The sequence below is a fragment of the Ctenopharyngodon idella genome, chromosome 5, assembly GCF_019924925.1.
Source record: "Ctenopharyngodon idella isolate HZGC_01 chromosome 5, HZGC01, whole genome shotgun sequence".
NCBI classification, from domain to species: domain Eukaryota; kingdom Metazoa; phylum Chordata; class Actinopteri; order Cypriniformes; family Xenocyprididae; genus Ctenopharyngodon; species Ctenopharyngodon idella.
In genome coordinates, this window is record NC_067224.1 from 40,238,821 (window position 1) to 40,266,500 (window position 27,680).

A 27,680-nucleotide genomic window follows, 5' to 3' on the forward strand; every position below is an offset into this window, starting at 1 on the left:
TCAAGTCCACCAACGTTAATCTACTAACTACCCTAACTGCTTTGTCGGACATTACAGTGGATTCGGCGTTATGACTGGTTAGATCGCCTGTCAATCAAACTCCCGGTGAAGGGTCAATTCTGTTACACATGAGGTACTGAGCAAGTTTACTACGTCAGAAAATCGATATGTATAGAGCTGGTTATGTGGTGCAAACCTCAAAATTACTTTAAAAATAATGCGCTTTGGTAAAAACGTTTTGAGATCAGAAGTTTGTGTAAGTCCACCAGTTAATCAGTCCATCATCTGTAATCATAATTTATGTGAAAAGGAATAGGCTAAACGTTGTTGACCTTTTACTGTCACTAGAATTGTATGTATAGGTATGTTTTTGGAGTTTTATATGGATAGATATTTGGACCTGCAGATCCCCGGATCGAGAAGACTAGAGACAGGAACATCTGCTGGGATCTAGAGAGGCCCCACTGGATATTCACTCACGGATATGCACTTAAAGCATCCCTTAGATGAAGATCTGAGGTCATGGGATAGAGCGCAGGGAAAGATTCTTGCATTTTGTCCAATCAAAAGCTCCCCCGCCCCGTTAAAAGAATGTCACTTTACCTAAAAGCACCTGATAATGATTAGAAAGAAGAAAGAATCCTGAAACAATCCACAAAAATATGAAGCAGCACAACTGTTTTCAACATGGCAGCAAATCAGCATATTAGAATGATTTCTGAAGGATCATGTGACACTGAAGACTGGAGTAATGATGCTGAAAATTCAGCTTTGATCACAGGAATAAATTACATTTTACAATATATTACAGTAGAAAACAGAAAAATTTAAATAGTAATAATATTTGCAGTTTTACTGTTTTTACTGTATTTTTCATCAAATAAAGGCAGCCTTGGTGAACAGAAGAGACTTCTTTCAAAAACATTAAAAAAAATCGTACTGACCCCAAACTTTTGAATGGTAGTGTAGATTGTAAAACCTTTTTTTTTTCTTTTTTTTTTTTATTAAAGTTATGGTTATGAAACTGGCAGCTGTAGTTTACAAAACGGCATTTTAATGGCTGTAAATGTTTTATGTTTTTTTACTGTATAAATACCACCGAACAGGTACAATGACCACACATTGACTGACATAAATTTCACCATTACAATGCATTAAAACTTTCACAATTGCCTTGATATATGAAATATTAGTTTTCATATTTTTATATTCATATTTTCATAAGTTTACTTTTTTTGCTAAACAATATTTTACTTTAAAATTAAGTTTAATGTATTTTAACATATAATGTCAGGCAACGCACAATTAACATTTTTGTACTGTAGGAAATTCTATATTCAAATCTAAATTACAATAATTTTGTACCATGTATACAATACAAAGAAATAGCAACATTGATCCATAGTTCACCTGTTGAATTGGCGTCACATCTCAAAATGTAGCAAAAAAAATGTCATGTCTGACCTGAAGCAGAAGACTGAAAAACAAGAGAAGTCAAACAGCAGCCAAACAAAAGCAATCATCTTTTGATTAAACCTAAGCATCCCCACCTGCTGTAGCAGACAACGTCTTTGATCTAAATTCCAGAGCTCAGCGTCTGACCCCAGTTTGTGTCTGTTATTTCCGGACAAAAGCACACAGAATCCTAGGATTGTTGTCTGTGCCCCCAGCGCAGCGGCTGCTAAAGGTTACAGTGGGTGGGGGGGGGAACGTGACGTGGGCCTGAAGAACTCACCTTTATTAAACCATCAGAGCAACAGGAAATACATCACAGGTCAGAAAGACAGTCAACTACATTAGTCAACATGAACTAACAATGAGCAATACTTATACAGTATTTATTAATCTTAGTTAATGTTAATTTTTAACATTTACTAATATATTTTTAAAATAAAAAGTTGCATTTGTTAACATTAGTTAATGCACTGAGAACTACCATAAACAAACAATGAACAGCTGGATTAACAAAGTTCAGTAAATATTGTAAAAAATATATTGCTTATTGTTAGTTCATGTTAGTCAATCAAAGCATTAACTAATGTTAACAAATGAGATCATATTTTAAAGTGTTACCACAATTTTTTTTTAATCAAAATGAAATTTCGCTGTATTGAAATACATATGAAACATTTTTTCTAGCATGACATTTAAACTTAAAATCAAATTTTCAAAAAAATCTAGCATTACCTTATTAAAATGCACAAATTTGCATAATATATTAAAACTGATATTGACTTAAAAAAATAGCACTTTTTATTTAATGGCTATAGAAATTGACAAGAGGTTCTTTATTTATGACACTTAAAGGGTTAGTTCACCCAAAAATGAAAATTCTGTCTTTAATTATTCACCCTCATGTCGTTCAAAACCCGTCAAAGACTTTCGTTCATCTTTGGAACACAAATTACGATCTTTTTGATGAAATCTGAGAGCTTTCTGTCCCTCCATAGTCAGCCTACGCAATTGCAACTTTGACACCTCAAAAAGTTCATAAAGAGATTGTAAAAATAATAATAATCGAGCGGTTTAATCCAAATTTTCTGAGGACACTCAATCGCTTTTTATCATGAACATATTTAATTCACATATAAACATTGATCAGCAAACATAAACAAAAGCTCAACCGAACCTGAATGACAGGAAAACAAACCTTTTGCAGAAGCTCGAACGTGCTGCGTAACCAATGAGGTTCATTCTCATGTTTCAATGATCAATGTTTATGTAAGCAATAAGGTACGAGAGGCTGTGCTGTATCGTGAATAAGTCACGGCTGAAGGGCGTTGTTAGGTACGATGCGAAGCGGAGTGCCTGCAACCCCTTCAGCCGTGACTTATTCACGATACAGCACTAGCCTCGAGTACCTTATTGCTTTTATAAAACAGTTACCACACAATACAAATATTGAAGCCAAAAATATGTATCAATGCAACTTTCATGAAGTAAACTTTAACTAAAAGCCTTCCTTCCGCCTGAAAAAATGGTCCTGACCGTGAACAGCAACAGAAGTTACATTATTACGCCATTAGATGGCAGCAAAGACTGTCTTTATGAGTGTGTCAGTCAGTAGCGAAGACTTTTACATTGAAAAGACTGAACTGTTGTGAACACGGAACAAGACGCAACTGACAAATGCTTTGACTAGCGCTGTCAGTCATGGGAATACATCTTAACTGTTAAAAGAACAAGACAGTACATCGGACATTTAACAGATTTTTTATTATGGACATAGGACTGACCTGAAGGAAAATGCTAAATCTGAATGCAGGTAATAAACTCGCTCACTCGATCTCTTTCTCACAATACTCTTCTACATAATACAGTAAGCTTCAATGAACAATATCAATTTAGAACATACAGTGTACGTTGCTAAGAGTGGTTGCAAAGGGTGTTGTGTAGTGATACACAGAACCGTTAGGTGAAGCGGTCATAGCCGTGTTTTATCGTGAACAAAACACAGCTATTGACCAATCAGAATCAAGGACAGGAACTAGTTTAGTTTTACGATCTATTTATGAACTTTTTGAAGTGTCAAAGTGTCAGTTGTGTAGCTGTCAATGGAGGGACAGAAAGCTCTCACATTTCATCAAAAAGACCTTCATTTGTGTTCTGAAGATGAACAAGTCTTTGGTTGGAATGACATGAGGGCGAGTAATTAATGGGTGAACTAACCCTTTAATAAAACATCTGGCGTGTATATATATATATATATATATATATATATATATATATACACACACACACACTGTATTAAACATTCTTTTTATTTGGTCAAACAAGCATCTCATGTAAACATGGCATTATCTGTCATTGCAGGAAGGTGGAGAAGTTTATGATAATATTTACCCAGACTCTCTGCGCAGTTACGAGTTGAATTGGATTAAGCAGAAGCTTTAGTTGAGGATGAGGAGGTCGGGAGGGCAGTGTTGTCATGCTGAATCAGGGGGTCTTGGACATCAGCCTAAAATAGAGAAAAGAGACATTAGGATATCATGATTCAGGCTTTTTCAGACTTCTACAATGTCTGGATATGTTTTAGTCTTTTTTTAATATTCTATTCAGAATTTATTGTTTACCATATGAAATAACCCTTTAAATAGCACCTTTTCCTTTTGGCCCAGGTCACAGTAAATTTGTTTACAAAAGCAATATCCGTCCTTGACTTGGTTATCAGTCATAAATCTTTGTTGATCATTATCTTTTATCTGCATTGCTTTTGCTCAAGCAAAAGAATGTTTCTTTTTCCAAGTTTACAATAATCCCAGGAGCATATAAAGCATGTTTTAATAAGACTCAAATCCCGACCCCTGTCCCATCATGCTCTGTCCCCTGCAGTATCTTCATCTGGATTTCCGTGTTGACCTGTTCTGTTCTGAGGGGATTGTTGGTGGGATTTGGAGAAATGCAAACCATGTGGATGCTGATACCACAGGCTTTCTCTCTCTCTCGTTCTCTCACATACAGCGTTCCCATCTCACCTGCGATCATCTGAACCTTTCATTTTGTTTTTTGAATTCCTTTTCTATGTCTCTTGTTTTTGACAAATAACCTTGACCAGTAGTTGTTTTTTTTGTTTTTTTTGTATTGGCATATATATATATATATATATATATATATATATAGGCCAATACAACTTGTTGCTTAACAACAACAAAGCTGGAGAATCTCACGCAGCCAAAATGAGGATTGTCAGTAATGGTGTTCAGCCTTACATTGTTCAAACCGGAGTCGACACTGATGGAGAGACTCAGGAAGAAGTTACAACTTTTAGAATGAAACTGGATGTTTCTGAATGGTTTTTATGTAGTTGCTGTGGAGACGATTCAACTCACCGACTAGCATGTGTCGTCATGTTAATCTTTTGTGCAAATCCAGCATTGAATTGACCCTTGTTTGTGAAGCAGTCCAGCGTAAAATGATGGCATGACAACAACACTCTACTACAATTCTTCCTCTTCTCTAAAGCAGCCCAACATGGCCTCATCCCCTTTGTTGCGTGTTCTCAGGGGCAGAGTTTATGTAAATTTTTGGGGTTAATGATGTCACCAACCCGGAAAGAAGCTCGTTGTAGTCCCTACCAGCCATTTGTTGTAGTCCTTAAAAAGCAATTTCTGTAGAAGAAAATATCTTCCTTTACATTGAACTTTGAGCGTCGTAACTTTGCAGATGTTGTTTATGCTCAAACAGCAACATTACACACTAACTAAAGTTAAAAAAGTGAAATCATAATCAAGAACCCCTTTAAAATTAAATGTTGTATCTGTTGACAATTGTTGGGTAATATTAGTTAATGCATTAGCTAAACTTAATTAATGGAACCTTGTTGTAAAGTGTTACCTTAAAATGTATAAAATCATAAATAACATTCAAAAATCCAGTTGTTGTGCAATTATTATACATACAAACAATTGTATGGGTGGTATATGAGTGGATCTTGCTTACCTGTGCAAAACTCCAATTTAAATTTCCTATATGGAAAGTGTCTGGTATAGCAATAAATCATTTCCTATACCAACCTCCAAACATGGTCTAGTCTCTTGGGGCCATCATGATACTGTTTTCCACCTTATTCAGCTTAAGAATCAGCCACTAAGACAGGAGACCACCATCTCAGCCTTTGCTTTTATGTTCCTTTCAGAGAACTGGATCTGAAATAGATGATACCACAATAACAGAAATAAATGGAGGACTCCGAGTACAGTATCACACAGCCATTCAGACAACACACTTTCATCAGTTTTTGTCTCTTTGTAGATGTCTTATATGTCTTACTAAAGGACTTCAAGCTTGAACCCTCCATGTTAAGTTTAGCAACAACAGTCAACAGTTGTTTTTCTACCGTGGGATCCAAACCCTCCTTTTATTGCCGAATGCTCTTTAGACCTCGAGTCTTCATCACACAACTTTTCTGCCTTGATTCTTTTCCTCTCTCCCCAACTAATAACAAACCAATCAATACATAGAGCACATTTAATGTCTTCATTCTTCTGTGCTACCTTGGGAGCCGACCTTTGGTGGGTTGACTCACGAGTGCCTTAAGTGAAAAATTAGTTCTGTATTGCGCCGTGGCCTTTGTGCGGATTTGGGAAAGGTTGGCCGATTTCATAAGAATTCACAACAGTTTTTCCTCCACAAATCGTTGTTAATAAGTTTTTTGATGATCTTTCCCCTGAAGGCCGACTGATTGAACCGTCCGCACCTCTCAGATGGCTATTGATATTCTGCTGCTAAACTCAAACGCCATCCGAGAAAATTAATGAATCTCACACAAGGTAGACGATCTGCCTGTTTCTCTGCGTTATCAGTGCTAGAACGGTTTATTTTGCGATAATGTCATCCTGTGGCCTGTGAACCCATATTGATTTCACTGTTCAATGTTTCAGTCAGTCCAACACCAATTAAACAATGTTTCTTTGGTCTGTGTAGAAGAGGGAAAAATTAACAAGTCTTCCTAAAGAGGCTTTTTTATGCATTTGGTTGACTATGACTATAATCAGCGACATAACCTCCATAGACATTGAGGGGGACAAGCCACCACCAATAATAAGAAACGTCCAAACTGTCCACCCCAATATTTGAAATTTTTGCACTGCTCTGCTGCACTCCATTATGAAGCCTTCTGTATGTTGTTAGGATGATAGAAAGGTTTAAAAGTTCGTTTTAGTCTGGTCTGCATTAGCTGTCCAACAGCACTCGTCAATGTCAAAATGATTGAGTTTGCCAATCAAATCAAAGTAGGCGGGGTTTACTGTTCACAGAACCAGAGCGTGAATTCCAAAGCGAAGCATCAGCTTCAATATGGCACAATATGTAGGATTTTGGAAAACTGTTGTCACTTAACATCAACTCTGCATCAGGAAATTGAATCTCTGTTACGCAAGGAGAAAGCTATACATCTGTTCAATGCAGAGATGCTGCTGAGTTCTCTGGGCCAGAGTTCATCTCAGATGCAGTAGTGGCTCCTGACCGCAAATTTAGGTAGGGCAGATTCTGGGACTTAGCGCTAGTTTATGATAAATATTTTATAAGCTTTATATTCCAATTGAAGGTATGCAGAGGTCTAACATCCTTGTGTTATTCAGCCTGTGAGTGGCGCTCAAATGTTGATTGACAGGCACGTATAGAATAGAATGCAATCTTAGTATAGAGGGTATGCATTGATGTCACTTTCCCGCCGGAACACGCTCCGTCAGCTGGACTGAGTGGCAAAAGAACCTGCTGCATGACTAGATTTAATAGTGGAAACTGCGAAAACGCAAGTAAAACAAACGATTACACTAAAGGTTGAGCATGAAAGTCTTCCTTATAACATGTCGAAGAAACCTAATCCATGGATATTGATATGCAGCCAGGAATCGTGTTTCCTGACATTTATATGTGCCTGATTTCGACGCCGGGGAAATACGTAAAGCAAATCTGCCTGTGAACGCTTTATATAACTATACAATATAGGTAGGTCTAAATCTGAGTGATCACTTATATCAATTTTATATATATCGCCATATTGCCCAGCCCTAAAACTTGTATAGTTTTTGTCAGTGTTTATTTAAAAACACCCAATTATGCAGAATATAAGATGGTAATAATATTTAATTGATGAGTTGTCACCACAATATAAAACAATACAAAATATAGGGTATGATTTTACCCCAAAATCCAACATTTTGACACAAAATGATAACTGCAAATCCATGTTTCTCTGCCTGGAGTCCAGCTGTTTCTGTGAATTGCAGCGATCCATTTCCTGCTTTTTTCTGTAGCTTTCAGCAGTCTGTAAAAATATACCTCAGATTTTGTGTCAAAGCTATTTGTACAGTCACTCGCAAAGCTCTTTCCCGTTTTGGATGCGTTTTGTGTGTTTTATGCGGCATTCACGCTGAAAACCAATGCTGCCACTCAGTCTTTTGCCACTCGGTGGGCTTAACCGCAGTCATAACGGTCGACAGTGACATCACGTGCATACCCTCAATTGCAAATGTAGTATTTATTGCCTTGGAATGTTGTTTTGGAATGTTACAAGTTGTGTAGGAATTCCGGTGAGGAAAAGAAAGTCATTTGTATTCTTAGAACAAACATAAAACAAACACAACAGAACTATAGAAAGGCTATTCACATTAGCATGTTTAAACTTTTATTAATTTAATACGAAGAACAGACATGCCAACTTGTTACTGACCTGATGCAGACTGTTTACATGACACCGTTTTCAACTAAAAACTGAAAGCTTTTTTATGCGTTTTGGCCGTTCATTTACACGATAACAGCGTTCTGTCTCCTATTGAAAATGTATGGCCCCATCATGAAAAGGAGAATCATACAAGGATGACCATGGACTGTTGAACAGCTGTCTTGTATCAGGCGAGATTGGGCAAAACTTCCACTTGCAAAACCACAACAGTTAGTATCCTCAATTCCCAAATGATTAAAAAGTGTAATTAAATGTGACACAGTGTAAACATGCCTCTGACCCAACTGTCAGTAACGGTGTTCAGCCTTACATTGTTCAAACCGGAGTCGGACACTGATGGAGAGACACAGGAAGAAGTTAGAATGAATCTGGACGTTTCTGAATGGTTAGTGGATAAATTTATGTAGTTGCTGTGGAGTTGATTCAACTCATCGACTAGCATGTGCCGTCATGTTAATCTTTTGTGCAAATACAGCTTGAATTGACTCTCGATCGTGAAGCAGTCCGGCGTAAAATGACGGCATGGCAACAACACTCTACTACAACAACTCTTCAGGCTTATTCAAGATGCATTGGCGCTGCGCAGACCGATCGGCATATGACATCAAATGACCGTGAAAGCGATTGGAGAGCATACGACTTCTTATGCTTTTGAATCGCTCTCGCGGTATTTTAATGTCATACGGCGATCGGTCTGCGCAGCGCCACTGCATCTCAAACAAGCCTATTTTCTTCTCTAAAGCAGCCCAACATGGCCTCACCCCCTTTGTTGTGTGTTCTCGGGGGCAGGGTTTATGTAAATTTTAGGGTTTGTGATGTCACCAACCCAGGAAGAAGCTCGTTGTAGTCCCTACCAGCTGTTTGTTGTAGTCCTTAAACAGCTAATTCTTTAAAAGAAAATATCTCCCTTTGCATTGAACTTTGAGCGTTGTAACTTTGTAGATGTTGTTTATGCTCAAACAGCAACATTACACGCTAACTAAAGTTAAAAAAGTGAAATCATAATCAACCACCCCTTTAAACAGTTTTATCCAGTCATTTGGATAAAATTACACACCGAACAGAAAACACTTACATTGGCTTTTGTTAGAGAAAAAAAACAAAAATATGATAAAATAAAAAAATATATAATTTCTCTTGAAATTATATAAATAAATAAAAATAAGAAGCATAATATAAATAAAATTATAAATAATTCAGAGTATCTCTCTGATGCCCAAAGAGATTAATACAAAAACATGAATACAATATACTTGATGAATACAAAACAAATCAGTTTTTTGTCAATCATTCAAATGTTCTATCATGAATCCTCATACTAATGGGACAATCAAAGCCAAAAGCGAGTTTTATGCTTCACCTTTGCCCCCTAAATGAACCCAAGAAGCCCATTTCGAGTTCCCAACTGATCCAGGAGCTCATGCCCAGCTCACAGGCTCATTATTGGAGAGCAGGGATTTTTGGACGCTGCCCTGGCAACCTCGGATCGGAATGTGCATGAGAGAGAGACAGAGAGCAGGAGAGCGAGACAGCAATGCTGAGAAACAGACATCCTGAGAACCAGAGGGGGTCTGCAGTGTGGAGCCCGTTTAACAGCAGCGAACACGCCGCCCGCAGGCAATCCACATGCTGCTGTTGCAAGGAACTCAAGGAACGCTGCAAAAAAATGTCTGGAATTTCTGATGGGAATCTGATCAAGCTCACAGCTAGAGAGGAAGTCCTTCTTATGAGGAACTATCTGAGCCTGTGTCCTGTGTGTGCGCTGAAGCGTTCCCATAGAGGTCTGACCGCAGAAATAGCCCTCACACAAGTTACAACAAGCAATTTATTCATTCAAACAAGGCACATTTTAAATTTACAAAGTGTTAACACAAAAAAGATGCTGCCAATATGAGAGCATTTGACAAAACTGAGCAGCTTTTCCTCATCCTGATTTTGAGTGTTTATGTGTTATATACATATACTAGGTGATTCTTAAAGAGAATTTTAGATGTTTTTAAAGAGAAAAAATAAATTAAAGAAAGCTCATAAAAAAGAAGAGCCAAGCCAGATCCTCTAGAAAGTTATAAACTGTACAAATAAATTAAAGAATTGCTGTACTGAATAAAGATAATTATTAATTTTCCAAATTTTAGAGTAAAAGTAAAATCAACTCTGAAATAACACAAATGGACGTCTGGGAATGATATAGTATTTAAAACATGCAACACCAATGAAAACTCTCTTATATTTGAGTTTCTTCTTTGCATCCTGGGATGCTTTTAAGCACAGTAAAAGTCAGTATTAATAGGGTCCAATCACTGTGTTAATATGAAGGATTATTCCGTTTTGATTTTTCACAGGCGTTTTCCCCATATTCTGAATTATGCATTGTATTGTGTTTCAGGGTTAAAGAAATGTTCGTAAACTTTACGGAAAATGTCCTGGCAGAAATTGATCAGTACCTTTACATTTTTTTACTGATTGTTTTCTTACAGTGTACTGGAGGAGTTCACTCACCTATGCTGCATGATTGATGATGGTTTAATATTCATAGAAATCATTAAGAAATCATATGTAAAAACCATATGTTGGAACAATTTCTATTTCTATTCTTTTTAAGCATTTCAGCAGAAAATTTGGTTGCAGTTTATATCAATAGTCCACTTTAGACATTCTAACCATTGTTACTTGGCAACTACATGTCAACTCATTACAGTATTAGTAGATGGTAGTAAACTGTTAGTTGACTGTTAGGTTAGGGTTAGGCGTTAGTAGAATAAGTTAACGTACTTGCAAAGTTAATTGCTGTACAGTCAGTAGAATGTCTGTTGGGGAGCATCAAAATAAAGTGTTAGCAGATATTAAGCAGACAGTTTACTAATACTCTAATGAGAGTTAGTTGACATGTAGTTGCAAAGTTACTTATAGAAGAATGTCTTAAAGGCCTGTTCACACCAAGAACTAACTATAAACGATAATTATAATGATAATTATATTTGCGTCCACACCAATGAACAGTAACGGTCTGTTTATTCTAAGCTCACACGCTGCAGTTTCAAAGTGTGTACAACATGTTTTTGCTGTTCTTGTTGCATTTACACGGCTTTAACCAGCAGATGTCCTCAGCATCTTATGTTTCGAGTGGATAGCTAGTGTAATCGATCTAATCTAACAGTGAATTTAGCTTAAGTCATTATAGTCATAGAGGGATAAAAACAACGCCTCATCTTTTTCACTGCAAATTCAAAGGAAGTAAGACAACGTTGTTGAAACTAGTGCTGGATAACTGAGGTAATTTATGTTCCCCTGTTTGCTAGCCTGACACAATGATTTCATCGTTAATACTTCTCACCATTTTTTCTGAGGGTATATGACTTGGTTTCCATATATCCATTTTCTTTAAAGGATTTTACTTGTCAAAAACTAGTGGCTTTTTCTGGACCTCTGCGATTAACTTCTCTGCAATGTCGTCTGCCATTTTAAATGTGCGAGCCCTTAAATTAGAATGATTGGCTGTCAGTGTTTTATCGTTCAACGGCTGGGAAAAAATAGTTTTGAAAGTGATCCCAACGATATCGTTTCTCTATATCATTATAGCTGTGGTGTGGACAGTGCTATTCATTTATATTTAGAAAGATTTTTAGAACTATATCTTTATCGTTATCGTTCTTGGTGTGAACGGGCATGGCCAGAAATTGTAAAGTGAGTGGAACTTGGTTAAATGGAGTGGATCTTAATGCCTACTCTCAAATTACATCATTTTACAATACATGGGATAAAAATAATTTGACAATTAAGATTAGTTAAATGTGATTTATTGTTAGTCAACAGTTTCATGATAACAACAAAATCCATTCATAAATAAAATAACCAATGAATAGAATAAGAACAATAAATTAAGGTAAATAATCATAGGTGGAGCGTCAAAGGTTTCTATTTACAATGGGTTTTTTGAAGCGTTGAGCAATGCAGCCAATCACAGACATGTCTGTTGATTTTTTGACTTCAATGGCCATTTATGTTAGAATCCACTCACAGGTCAAAAAGGCCAAAAAATCCCAGAAAAAAAAATCTAATTTCTAATCGTCTAATTTTATTGGGTGGACCAGCCGTCAATCTGATTGGACTATAGTGCAACCTGACCTTTATGTAGCCTCCACTTGCCTAAAGTGGACCATCGAAATAAAGTGTTACCAAAACATTCAGATCAAATCTTTAGGATGATGAAGGCTAGCCTACATGTAGCTACATGAAAACTGAGGCATTTGAATAATCTTTCTATAACTTCCTTAACATACAAAAGGGAAAACACCGTAAAAACACTTCCGAATACATATATACTACAAAAGCTTCCTGCTGCCTACATTCTAAAAAATGTAGTTAAAAAGGAAGCCATATCTCTCAACAAAACACCATCTGATGACAAGCTCAATCAACAAATATCCTTTAAATTGATGTTATGTGATGATAACACACAGGCGCTGTTGATGTGTGTCACTGTTAAAGTTGTCCACAGATTGATAGTTTCCTGCAGGCGTATAATGACTCTTTATGGATCTGAGTAAGTACGTGCCGTGAGAAATGAAGAGTATGTGGACAGGTTAGTCATCTAATGGTTTAATATATACCAGTTTGAATATTCAAAACGATGTTTTACCAGATTAACAATTCATATTCAATTTAAATACATTAATAGGCCACTGTTCTGTGCTTCAAAAACATTTATAAGACTTCATTTTATAGTGTCCATGTTCATTTACAGACTTAGTGCTATGTTAAATGGGAACACAAGATTGCAGGTGGCGCTATTGAACAGCAGAAGGAAACAGAGCTGAATGAAGGCTTGGCTCATGAATATTAAGTAGCTCATGTTACTTGACTGGATTTCTTAGTCTTTCATCATTATATTAACTATAATGGCAATAATCACAACCTATCTGATTATAAAATAGACAGTAAATTACAGCAATTATCATTTTATCTCTGGAGGCTAAATTTTTATGAAATAATGGCTAGTAAATATAAAATATATAATAAATTGGTAAGATAAATTTATATGTATTATATGTATTATATATATATATAAGATCTATAAATGTAAATATGTGTTTTTTTTATTAAAATCTTATAAAAACAGATAGAGTAGCTATAAGGCAAGAAAAAATCTTAAGATCACACACACACACACACACACAGTCACAACAGCTGGATAAATAGTTATAATTCTATTTATAAATTTCTTTAGATCAAACAATTAGATATGTGTGTGTGTGTGTGTGTGTGTGTGTGTGTGTGTGAGTGTGAGTGTGTGTGTGTGTGTTTGCACAGGCTGTTAGATAGTGTCAACTGATCTTGCATCTTTCATGTGTTTGCAGACATTTTGCACATTGATTGTGTGTTGTCGTTGGCAGGTGTGTTATTGTGGTGTGATGTCGTGCCTGAGGCTGCAGCGTATTCACACAGTGACCCACTTATTGTGATTCAGGCGAGAAATGGAGAATAGGACAAAGATCTGACATCCCATCTAAACAGACGAGGTGCATCTGACGTCTAGTGACTCGCAGCAGCTGCTGCCGTATGCATGTGGGCCTCTAGTTACTCTAAGCTAATAATATATAGCTGTAGAGTCCCATTTTACACTACTCACCTTATCTTACCTTATCCATTGTGTGCGGGATTCAGGAAAAAAATCTAAATAGGGTCATTCCGTGTCAAATCAACCAAATTTTGTTAATATTTTTTCTGTAGAAAGTCAAAAATAAATAGTGATGAAAGCCAAAATATTAAATGTCACAGATGTATATTTACAGAGTAATCCACTATTTTGTAGAGAGTGGTCAAAATGACCATTTTCACCTGAGATTTGGAGCCAATTTACAGGGGTGTAAAAAGGACTTTAGAAAGATAGCAGAATCATTATTTTATTTTTACACAAACATTGGTAGGTCTATTAGTAAAATCTGTTGACTTTAGCAATCTTTGTTTCATTATATGCCAAAGGTGACAGTTCAAAAATGGGAAAAAGCACTTTTTGTATTTTTTACCTCAAGTTTGCATACCTCTGACAGTGTGCTCAGAGATCTCAATGTGAACTCAAACACTTTTCATCAAATTCTTCCAGCAAATGATCTGAGCGGCTATCCATCAGTGTTATTTTAATTCATATACTATTATAGGTTATAGTATTTAAATTTTAGGTTAAGTTTTAGTCATTTTGTTGTGTGTTTCTGTCATTTTTTTCTATATAGTTTTTATTCATTTTTTATTTCAGTTTTGAAGTAAAACTAAATGAAAATCAGAAATGTTGCCTTGGCAGCTAGCTGAAATAAAATACATTTAATTTGTAATTTTTTATATTTTACTTTCAGTTAACTTTTATGGTAACGCTTTACTTGGTGTTCAGTATGTAAGTTATAATGCATTATGTCTTTTCATAACTGTAACAAAATTAAAATGGATTATAATATTTGCAGATTCCTTGTAATGTCTGAAATTGGTTGTTTGTCATGTTTTAATGCATTACACTTTCTAAAGGTGTAGCAATGAACAGATAAGTATTATAATGTATTATAACTGTGGTTACAATTATTCATGAGACAATATAATGCAATATAAGTTGCATTACAAGGCTTAATTAATGCATTAAAATATTTTTTAAAATGCATTATATATATAAAAGGCTTTAAGGTACATGTTATCAAGTTTATATAAGTTCTTTTGGTTTAAGTTTACTATAATAACTTTAATTAATACTTTGACTATAACAGTTAACTATAAAATATCTGTATTCTTACTGTATGTCAACAATCATCTCACTTGTTTCTATTTTCATACAAGAAATATCTGAGATGAATTAAACTAAGAAAACTAAAAGGTGAAAACTGACTTAAGTTAAAACATCTAAAACATATACTTTCCTTGAACACACATAAATTTAACTTAAAATCTTTAACCTAAAAGTATACAAATCGCTCCATTAGACTGCATCATGGGAACCTACAGAAAACATTTCATTCACAGTTTAGGCAGCTCACATCACGCGGTCATCATGCTGCTGAAAGCACTAATAAAAAAACAACTCTCTGAATCATGAGCTGCAAAATCTATGGCAATAAAAGTGTAAACTGTGGAGCTAATGTTGCTCTTGACCCTTTTAAAAAGTCTCTATCTGCCTCTGAGAGCCGTAACAACATCACGCTCAATGCCAGCGAGAGCACAGCAGCATTAGGGTGCTGGAGGCGGCAGGTGTCTGATGCTTTTCAGCGCAGTGTTTAGTCAAAGGCTTGTGTGTTCTTTAACCGTACTGTGTGTATGCATTTCTGTCCTCGCCGAGTCCCACCGGACAGCAAAAGATTTTTACTGTAAAGCTGTAGACTGATGCACAATGATGTATGAGCAGCAGTGCACAGCGCACATCAAAAGCTGCACATTCATCAATGTCCTGCACACCAACGGCCGTCTTTGAAAAATAATTATAAGAGGCTGAACAAAAATATCTGGGGGGAGGAGGGGATTTACATCCTCCACATTTGGTTTTCTGCAAATGATTCACTCATTATTAAATGTGTAGGTTCTTTGATGGGTCGTCAACGCAGAACCCTTCTCTTGTCAGGGTTGCGGTTGTGGGAAGAGGATGCAGAGAGATGGGCTTTAATAATCATAAAATAAAACAAAAACAAATAATCAGATAACAAGAAGGGCGGGGTTAAGACGATAGACAGGAGAGCACATGGCACATAGAAACAAACATGGCTAGCAAACACAATCACAAGCCATGTGCTCAAAGAAGACACAAACATACAGCTAACGGGAAAACTCATAAGCTGCGTGTTCACACAGAACATGACAACATGAAAGCATGCAGCCAATGAAAAACATAAGCTGTGTGCTACACAGAACACAACACACACGGGGACAGAAGAGCATACGGCCCGAGTGAACTCGAAAATGCTCATCCCGTGCGCTCACAACAGAAAACAAAGGCTGCATCTGAAATCGCATACTTCCATACTATATAGTAGTAAGTGAAAAACAGTATGTGACAAAAGAAGTATGTCTGAATTCACAGTACTCATAAAAGAGTAGGCAGAAAGTACCTGGATGACCTACTACTTCTGGTGAGATTCTGAAGTATGATATGGACATGGATATGGAAATATGATGGACACTTTACTATCCCATGAGGCCACGGGAGAGGATTTGTGAATGGCAGTGAAGTGACACAACTGACACATGATAATGACAGCATGGTGTATGTACGTCTGGATTACATTCATACTACACACACTCATAATATATAGAACATACTTTTTTAGCAGTCATAAAGTAATTACTTATTCAAAATAAGTACCTACTCAAGAGAGTATGCGATTTCAGATGCAGCCAAACACACGGAGCATGAATGTCCGAATCCTGACACTGAACCAAAACCAAACGAGACCGAAGTGCCGGGATCTGAACACCATACTCCGCACACAAAACAACTTACGAGTCACGACAGAAGAGCGTACGGCCTGAGCGAACTCACCAAACCAACAATAAACAGACCGATTTCTTCTCAAAAATCAGTTGCACAGGGTTCAAGAGTTGCTATTTGGTTCTTGATGTCAAATTATAGATTATTTAGGGGTGAATCTCACAAAATCAAAGGGGGGAAAAGTAAATATATTTTGCATAAAGAAAATAAGAATATAAAACTAAACTTTTAAAAAAATTTGTTAACTGAAATAAAGCTGAAATAAATTAATTTTAGATGGAAAAACTTACAAATTAGACATGTTGCTAACTGAAATAAAAAATTTAAAAATACTAAAATTCTAAAACTAAAACTGAAATAAAAATAAATTAAAACTAAATGGAAATATTGACAAAAGAACATAAAATTACTAAAACAAAATAGCATTAAAATGAAAGCAGAAAAAAAACTCATTCAAAATATTAATAAATACTATAGCAGCATATAAATAATACTAAAACAACACTGCTCAGATGTTTCTGCTGAGAATAAGACTCACTAAATTAAAATCACTAAGACTAAAACAAATAAAAAGCTAAACAGAAATATTAAAAAAAAAAAAAATGACAAAAGCGTATGAAAATATAAAATATGAAATGAAAAATTAAAAAAAAAGTTAATTCAAAATATGAATAAATACTATAATACTATATAAATAACACTAAAATAACAATAATAAGACCCCAGCAATCTCACATGATCTCAAAAAAGTCTCAAGTCACAGATCTCAATATGAGCTCAAAAATATTTCTCATCATATTCTACCGAGATCAAATGATCTGAGCTGCTCCACATTCATTTTATAGCTCTATACTCTTACCGTACGACAACTACCGACTCATTTCTGTCTATACTTTTAGGAATTAGGAAAAACTTAACATAATATTTATGAAATCTCCTGAGCTATGAAAGAGCAAACCTTCCCCTCTGGATTAGCCTTATGTATCTGAGCATCGTCCCTCATTCAGACTCTGGCAGACGTCTGCTTGATCAACTCACTGAATGCCTCTCTGATTAACCATGAATTGGCGCATCCAGCCCCTCGCTTTTCTTCTTTCAGGGGGTGGGAGACGGAGAGCCTCTGGTGTCGCCCCACAGCTGCCGGTGCCTCTGATGCGGCCCACTCTCTTGCTTTTCATCAATCTCCACTCATCGCCAATCACGCTGTTTGTCGAATGACACCCCTTGAGAAAAAGAAACACACTTTTAAATAGAGTACTTATTATTTTAGAAGAGCATACTTGAGTGTGAACTGAATGTAATGTTTTTGCACACTGAATTGCATGTTATTTGCGGTTAAAATTCAAATTTAGTTTAATTTATATTAAATGCAATTAGTTGAACTTAAGAGTGCTTTTTGACCAACTTAAAGTCAACCTGTGGTGAAAATCAAGTTTTTAATGTTGTTTATATGTCTATATGGTGTTTTTAATATGCTTTAAGAAAAAAACATGTGCAAATTCATAAGTCAACACCATTGCGGAGTATTTTCTCCTTAAAACTGCAGTGATCTAAAGATCGCTGGTGTTTCTGACGTCACAAACTACATGCCGGCGGGCTTTAGCATATCATTAACTATGAGCGCTCTGAAGCAGGGGAGTCTCAAAAGAAGCCAGGTTATCCCATTATATTTTTCTGTTGATATGAAAAACCGGGTACATTTAGCAATATAGCGGGTGTATGATGAAATTGAATGATGTTTTGAGACGTCAAAATGTTTCTAAGAATACTGATTTTTAGAAGGCAGCGGTCTGAGATGGCGAATGGGAACATGGTTTGTGTAACATTAGCAACACATTATTAGCTGTTTGATAACGTAGTCAAGCAAAAAGCTAATCATATTAATTATAGTTATGTGCACGAAGTTGTAAAGCGCGATACCATTGTGCAGCGTTTACCTCAGTAAGTTGACCGAGTGGATCTCTGAGCTTGTGCGAGTGAGTGGAGGTGGGGCTAATTAGCATATTCATAGATCTGCTTATACTAAAAGCAAGGGTGTAGAGTTACATTCAAGCTATTTTAAGGCATGAAGAAATTCTGGAGCGATTACGCAACGCACGCCTCACGAGCAGCGGAACCTTTATAAATAAAGCTGCATCTGATTATGCTATGTTAGCTACTTCACAAAATAGTGTTTTTCTCTGAGGCATGGTAAATCATGGTACTCGCAAAAAAAAAAAAAAAAAAAAAAAAAATCAAGAAAATTTGATTTAAACAATAAGACTAAACGTGTTGAGCTATATAACAACAATTTTCTGTCTATACATATATCAAAACAGTTGTTCCCTTGTCTATTAAAACGTGTAATATATTAAAGCGTCTTTGGTGTTTCCATGGTTTCTACAAAATAAAACCGGAAACCGAGGCAGACCGAGATTTAACGCGGGTATGACGCAATTGACAGGCGACTCCTCACACGTCCCGGAGCCTTGGTTAAAATTGCAATTTTATCATGATTTACAAATAGTTGGAAACATTTGGGATATTGTAAGTACCCAAGTGAACAAAATATATAACACTGGCCTAGTGGTTTTTGGATATTTTACTGCAAAAATCCTACATATTGCACCTTTAAGTACATCTTATATGTAATTTCTTAATTACGTTTGTTGTCTTTGAAATATGGTTAAAGCTGAATGTACTTATGGTAAACTAAAATATACGGTAATACAATAAGGTCTGATTTGTTATCATTAGTTAATGTATTAACTAACATGAACTAACAATAAGCAATAAATTTGTTACAGTATTTATGAATCTTTGTTTACAATAAGGATTTTTATTAACAAATGTTAAGTGTTACTATATATACTTGTCAATTCTACTGAAACTTCAATTACACTTTATTTTAAGGTGTCTGTGATTTGGTGTAATAATACATTTAAGTACCGAGTAATAATAATTAACTACTTGTACTATAGGGTTAGGATTAGGATGTGTTTAGGGTTAGTTGTGTGTAATTATGCACAATTTATGGTAACAACGTGTATCAAGAACACTGTAATATAAAGTGTCACTGAAACTTCTATTTTTAAATATATAGTCATTTGAAATTATGAAGTTGCAATTTAAAATACATTACATGTGGTTTAGTATGTTAGTCAACACACCAAGATAAGTGTACTTCTTTAAAGCACAACAAAACAACACGATGATTTAAAACGTACTGTAAAGTAAAACTATTAATTTGATGTTTTTACAAAGTGCACTTTTTTAAAAGTGTAAGTACCTAAGAAACAAAGTCATGAAAGTGTACTCTCTTTATACTTAAGTGGTCTTTTGTTTGATTAATATTCAAGATTGGAAAACAATTAAGCACACTTCTTTTTTCACAAGGGGCAACTTGCTCTCTAACTCTATGACCTCAAAGAAAAGTTCAGGCTGCTAAATTCAGACGTAATTTTTTCCACAACAAATAATAAGCAGCTGTGAGGGAAGCTTGTGGTTGGGACGTACAACGGCCTTTAATTGGATTTACACAAACACGCAAAACCTACGGGGAATACTTCCAATACTGGCAAACAAGATCAACCGTCTATCCCACAAGTCTTTCGGATATGACGCTAAATATAATTGTGCTGCTGTCAGAGCAGAAACAGACAATGGGATTGTCGGATGCTGTGGGTCCAGCCGGGAAAGTGTTTAAATGTTATGAGAGAGCAAGGTGCGGTTCATCCAGGCAGACAGACGTAATCCCTCGCTGAAATCAGACCCATGCATCTGAATTAGACGCACAAGGGTTCCCAAGCACTCTGGGATAGATGTGCTTCTCACCCTGACCTCGGCGTTCCTAAGTAAGACTGGTTAGCTCAAACGGACATATGCAGACAATGCCGTGATCCAAGCTAATTTTACAAACCAGGATCAAGTCTATCAGAGGAGCTGTAGAAATGTGTGCAACTCAAAGAATGAGGTCAAAACTCTGCTCACTTTCAATGGATGAGTGTGTGAATTTGAATTACATTGGCCAAAACAGACAGGATGTTGAATTGGACTTTGAATTGCAATGAGAGGAAGCGGGAATTTACTGAAAAGTTAATGAAATTTATGGTAAAAAAAAGCAAAAACAAAAACAAAACAAAAAAACTGGCAGCCGTGGTTGCCAGAAATTTATCATAAAAAAATATGGTAGTGATATTTTATATTTTAGAGATTTAACTTAAAGGGATTAGTTCACTTTCAAATGAAAATTACCCCAAACTTTACTCACACTCTAGCCATCCTAGGTGTATATGACTTTCTTCTTTTTGATAAACACAATCGGAGTCATATTAATAAATATCCAAACGCATCCGAGCTTTATAATGGCAGTGAACGGGATTAATGAGTATGAGCTGAAGAAAGTGCTTCCATCCACATCCATCCACCATAAACATACTCCACATGGCTCCAGGGGTTAATAAAGGCCTTCTGAAGTGAAGCGATGTGTTTATGTAAAAAAAAAAAAAAAAAAAATCCATATTGAACAAGTTATGAAGTAAAATATATAACTTCTGCCAGACCACCTTCCGTATTCAACTTACGAAGTGTAATGCCTCTCACAGTTCAAAGCGCTTACGCTTACGAACGTGATGCGACGTCAGTTACGCTTTTTTCGTAAGTTGAATATGGAAGGCGGTCTGGCGGAAACTAGATATTGTACTTTGTAACTTGTTAAATATGGATATTTTTCTTACACAAACACATCACTTCACTTCAGAAGGCCCTTATTAACCCCCCGGAGCCGTGTGGAGTACATTTATGATGGATGAATGTGGATGGATGCACTTTCTTGAGCTTCATACTCGTTGTCCCCGTTCATTATAAAGCTAGGACGCGTCAGGATATTAATTTAACTCCGATTGTGTTCATCAGAAAGAAGAAAGTCATATACACCTAGAATGGCTTGAGGGTGAGTAAATCTTGGGGTCATTTTCATTTTAAAGTGAACTAATCCTTTAAGATATCTCGAATACTTTTAGAGTTACAGGCGTGCAAACACTGGAAAAGTAATATTTATGGCACTCAGACAGGCATGTGCAATTGTGTTGATTGAAAAACACAAAATACATTTCTAGTTTCAACATTATTTGTTTTTTAGATATTCCTCTTTAAAATAAAAAAAGTACCAGCTGTATGCAAAGTGACACACATTTGGTTTTTGACCACTGAAAATGTTTACAATTGACCAGTTTGCTAATAGAGCCACAATAAGACCTCCATATCTCTGGGACTGAACCATTGAGGGCCTTTAAAATGAAGATACCAAAAGGAAAGTTTGTTAAGATCCAGAATCTAAAAGGATATAAGGATATCTTTAATACTTCTTGAGTTACAGGCATGCAAACTTCAATTTTTGAACGGTCACCGTTGGCATATAATGAAACAAAGATTGCTAAAATGAACAGATTTTACTAATAGACCTACCAATCTCTTTGTAAAAATAAAATAATGATGCTGTCATCTTTCTAAAGTCATTTTTACACCCCTCTAATTTGGCTCCAAATCTCAGGTGAAAATGGTCATTTTGACCCCCCTCTACAAAATATTGGATTACTCCGTAAATATACATCTGTGACATTTAATATTTTGGCTTTCATCACTATTTATGTTTGTCTTTCAACAGAAAAAAATATTAACAAAATCAAAAATTTGAGCCGGGGACGTCTGTTTGAGTTGACCCAACTTGGCTTTGAACAAAGTCAAACCTCCACCACTAAGAATTAATCATTCAGTATTTATGTTGTCCTGCAGTGTCTGTGTTTCAGACATGAATGATTCCTCAGATCATGTGCTGTTACTTCACTAACAGATCAGATGAATGACTGGAGGATGACACTATAGGCTAAAAAGTGCCACTGAAAATGGGCTCCACACACAGCATAAAACATACAGACTACTTTGTGTTTTCATGACTTCAATGATGCTTCTCCTGACGGTATCATTTTTATCATTTTCCTTGTGGTACTTTATGGATTTTGTAATATAAAAAAACACACCTGTAGGAAAGAAAGAAAAGCGAAGATGAGAGCGATAGGGAAGAGTTAATTGAAACCAGAATATAGTTACAAAATTCTTGTCATCAAAATGTTTCCAAAATTTCTGTTTGACTAAAGCAGCACTTGCCCTTTTGTTCTACTTGTTAATTAGTTTATTGTTTTAAAATGCAGACAGGCTTAGTGTGGACGTGAGGCTGGCTCTGAAACTCAACCCAGAGCCAGACATTACACATTCATGAGGTTAAAGCAGGAATGACATCATTTCTAAGGCTGCAGAGGCGTTCATGAATGCTCAAAACGTCTGACACCTGTCCTCAACACATTAGGGAATATTCAGGACCGAATGTAGAAAGTTAAGCCTCGTTCAGACTGTCCAATTTTTGTGCATATCCGATTAGAAATGTAAATGTGAACGGCAAAAAAAAAGAAAAAAAAAAAGAAATGCGATTTTTACGAATCCATTTTGAGCTACATTTATATGTGGTTTGAAATCCTATTCAAATAATTCATTTCTCGAAATCTGTTTAAGTCTGACCGCTCGAATCGGATTTTGTGTGGTTTGTGTCACTTTCTCACGCCACGTAAAACGTAAACATGTCAGACGTTGTTATAGGAAACATCTCTGCAGAAACAAGGTTGTGTTGTGGCAAAGTGCCGGTTTTCTGCCAAATGATGTGACCCTAGTAGGTGCTGTACTGAGCTAATCCGACTTACTCCTAATGTGGACAGTCAATGATTTAGATCAGATTCCAGTCAGATACACAAATAATCGGATTTGAACGGGCAGTGTGAACATAGCCTTAATTAGAAGTCTTAATTAGTCAGAGAGATGGTCTGAGAAATGTTTATCAGTGACCTGAGATGGAAACAAGTGTGTTTAGAGTAGCAGTAAAGAAAAACGAAAATATAAAAAGTATGCCAATTAAATCAGGCTTCTAATAACATGGATTGTTTAGTTCAAATGTGTGTTTTTTTTGTTTGTTTGGTTGGTTGGTTTTTTACCCAAAAATAGAAATGTTGTCATCATTTACTCACCCTGCCAGCTAACAAAAATACATTAACATTATTTCGTCACTGTTTTCTCATGTCAAATCAACTTAGATAATTAATGTGGTTCAGATTACATAATATTTTGAGTTTCTATTTATTAAACCAATCTTCTTCATTGTATTAACTCAAATTAAGTATTAACTCACTTAAAGGCCCCGATACTTCAAATGAAATCGAAGAACGAACTGATATGACGTCATTTCGAACAAAATCAGGCCAAAACAAAGTTCGTTTTGTGTTTGTTTTGGGAGTTCGAAAGGGCAAGCGAAATCTCAGGAAAAGTTCGCTCCTGATGCAAAACACCTTCGTACTACCATTGGCCCGTGACGATAACGTAATAGGAGGTGCGCGCAGAGGCTCTGCCTTCTTCACATCTGTCGATTGCTCCTGTCTGCCTCGCTGCTCAGATTGGTTTGCGTCTGTAACTCCGTATAGCTTTGTTTTGAATCTCTTACTTTTATTCATTGTTGCTTATTTTTTTATTACCGTATATGTAATATTGCCTATCACACTAATCTGACGTCGCTAGCTTGTAATATTTGAATCTAAATCGCTGTTACAACGCATTTGCATTTGCAGCGCTAGCTTGTCAACTTGTTAACAGTCGCTCGCGCGCTCCTTTTTCAACGCGTTCTTCAAACAGCTGTGGTAAGTCGGATCAGTCTACAAACACGGTGAGTCATGTCATCCTCTCCCAGCATTGCTACCTGTTCCATTTGCCACATGTTTACCATAGCTCTCTCTGTCAGTGATGAGGGATTTACATGTCATAAATGTAGGGAAATAGTCAGGCTGACAGAGAGAATCTCAGAATTAGAGACACGCATCCAAACTTTAATCGAGGATAGTAAGAATGCAAGGGCTTCAGATACTGTTTTGGATGCGACTAGCTTAGTGAACTCTGTACATTGTTTGGTTCCGGCTGTAGAGCCCGTGCAGCAGGGCACTTGGGTAACGGTGAGGCGGCCTAGCCGCGAAAAACACCACTCTTCCGTTCCAATAAGAACATCAAACAGGTTCTCCCCACTCAGTGATACACCCACTGAGAATCCTGTTGAAAGTGCCCTAGTTATTGGCGATTCTATTACACGGAACGTGAAAATAGAGACACCAGCCACCATAGTCACATGTTTGCCGGGAGCCAGAGCACCTGACATCAAAGCAAATTTAAAAGTGCTGGCTAATGCTAATCGTAAATACTCTAAGATTATTATTCACGTCGGCACTAATGATGTTCGACTTCGCCAGTCGGAGATCACTAAAATTAACATTAAAGAGGTGTGTGAACTCGCAAGTACAATGTCAGGAGAAGTAATTTGCTCTGGCCCCCTTCCTGTTCGTCGGAGTGATGAGATAGTTAGCAGATTATCATCACTCAATGGCTGGCTGTCTAAGTGGTGTCCGCAAAATAATATAGGTTTCATAGATAATTGGAAAAGTTTTTGGGGCAGACCTGACCTGTTAAAAAGAGATGGTATTCATCCCTCCCGGGATGGTGCTGCTCTTCTCTCTAGTAATATGGCACATAGTCTTAGAACTGAAACATGACAAACTGGGGCCCAGGTCAGAAAGCAGCAGACAAACTGGCTAAACCGACCGTCTGCTAGCTGCCTCACGTTACAGAAGTCAGAAAATTCAGATAACTCTCAACACATAGAAACTCTTACACCTAGATATTTTCAAATAGAGACTGTGTCTGTACCCCGAATTAGTAAAAACAAAAAACTTCCAAACCCATTTAATGGTAAAAATTTAATTGATGTTCAACAAATAAAAAATAGAGATAATAATGCTAAACAAATGATAAAACTCGGGTTGTTAAATATTAGATCCCTTTCTTCAAAATCACTTATTGTTAATGATATTATCAAAGATAATAATCTAGATGTGCTGTGTTTGACAGAAACTTGGCTAAAACCGGACGATTACATTACTTTAAATGAGTCTAGTCCTCAAGGTTATGATTATCGACACAATGCCCGTCAGAAAGGCAAAGGGGGAGGTGTTGCTGTAATCTATAGTAATATTTACAGTATTAGTCAGAAGTCTTTCAAATATAATTCCTTCGAAACTATGGTACTTTACGTAACATTATGTAAGTTGACATTTGTGCTGGCTACTGTATACAGGCCACCAGGACACAATACAGACTTTATCAAAGAATTTGCTGACTTTCTATCAGAGTTAGTACTAGCTGCAGGTAAAGTCCTTGTTGTTGGTGATTTTAATATTCATGTAGATAATAAAAAAGACGCATTAGGATTGGCATTTGCAGATATTCTAAACTCTATTGGTGTTAGACAACATGTGTCAGGACCCACTCATTGTCATAATCATACTTTAGATCTAATATTGTCACATGGAATCGATATTGATGCTGTTGAAATTCTGCAGCAGAGTGACGACATCTCAGATCATTATCTAGTCTCGTGTATACTACATTTAGTCAAGGCGGCTAAACTGCCTCCATGCCATAAATATGGTAGAACCATCACTTCTACCACTAAAGATTGCTTTATAAATAATCTTCCTGATCATTTTCATCGCCTTAGCATACCAGACAGCTTAGAAGACCTCGATGTTGCAACAGAAACTATTGCCTCTGTCTTTTCCAGCACATTAGACTCAGTTGCTCCTTTGCGTTTAAAAAAGATTAAGGAAATTAATCCAATGCCATGGTACAATGACCACACTCGGGCCCTAAAGTTAGCAGCCAGAAAAATGGAGCGCAGCTGGAAGAAATCAAAACTAGAAGTATTTCGTATTTCGTGGAGAGAGAGAATGATTGAGTACAGAAAGGCCTTAAAATCTGCTAGATCTGCCTATTTTTCAAAACTCTTAGAAGAAAATAAACACAACCCTAGGTATTTATTTGATACAGTGGCTAAATTAACAAGAAATAAAGCTTCAACTTCTGATGTTTCCAAAGAGCACAGCAGTAATGACTTTATGAACTTCTTTACTTGCAAGATTGATAATATTAGAGAAAAAATAATAACCATGCAACCGTCTACTACAGTATCGTGTCAGATAGTGCATTGTAGTGTCCCTGAGGAAAAATTCAATTCATTTACTGCTTTAGGAGAGGAAGAATTGTCTAAACTTGTTAAATCATCAAAATCAACAACATGTATGTTAGACCCTATACCGACTAAGCTATTGAAAGAAATGCTTCCAGAGGTCATAGACCCTCTTCTCAATATCGTCAATTCATCTTTATCATTAGGATACGTACCAAAAACTTTTAAGCTGGCTATTATTAAACCTCTTATTAAAAAACCACAACTTGATCCTAGAGAATTAGTCAATTACAGGCCGATCTCAAATCTCACTTTTCTGTCAAAAATACTAGAAAAGGCAGTATCATCACAGCTATGTTCCTTTTTAGAAAGAAATGGTATCTGTGAGGATTTCCAGTCAGGATTTAGACCGTACCATAGTACTGAGACTGCTCTCATTAGAGTTACTAATGATTTGCTCTTATCATCAGATCGTGGTTGTATCTCTCTATTAGTGTTACTGGATCTTAGTGCAGCATTTGACACTATTGATCACAATATTCTTTTAAATAGACTCGAAAATTATGTTGGCATTAGTGGAATTGCATTGTCATGGTTCAAATCATACTTATCTGACCGTTATCAGTTTGTAGTAGTAAACGAAGACATGTCATATCGATCACAAGTTCAATATGGAGTACCACAAGGCTCAGTACTAGGACCGTTACTGTTCACTCTGTACATGCTACCCTTGGGAGATATCATTAGGAAGCATGGCGTTAGTTTTCACTGTTACGCTGATGATACTCAGCTCTATATTTCTTCGCGCCCTGACGAAACTTACCAATTCACAAAATTAACGGAGTGCATAGCTGATATAAAAAATTGGATGACCAGTAATTTCCTACTACTAAATTCAGAAAAAACAGAGATTCTAATTTTTGGACCAAAAACTTCTTCACGTAATAACC

The 27,680-nt window shown here is 36.3% G+C and overlaps 1 long non-coding RNA gene across 2 annotated transcripts in view; it reads right to left on the reverse strand.

The window, feature by feature from the left end:
* Positions 1 to 970: 970 nt before the first annotated feature.
* Positions 971 to 27,680, reverse strand: part of LOC127513458 (uncharacterized) — a 41,586-nt gene continuing 14,876 nt past the window's right edge. The window contains exons 3-8 of one of the 2 annotated variants that reach the window (XR_007930409.1): positions 17,682 to 17,866; positions 5,514 to 5,645; positions 4,830 to 5,108; positions 3,844 to 3,958; positions 1,551 to 1,735; positions 971 to 1,477 (exon numbers count right to left, since the gene is read on the reverse strand). This is a non-coding gene — a long non-coding RNA (uncharacterized LOC127513458). The remainder of the gene's footprint in view (positions 1,478 to 1,550; positions 1,736 to 3,843; positions 3,959 to 4,829; positions 5,109 to 5,513; positions 5,646 to 17,681; positions 17,867 to 27,680) is intronic. The other variant, XR_007930408.1, reaches the window with a different exon arrangement.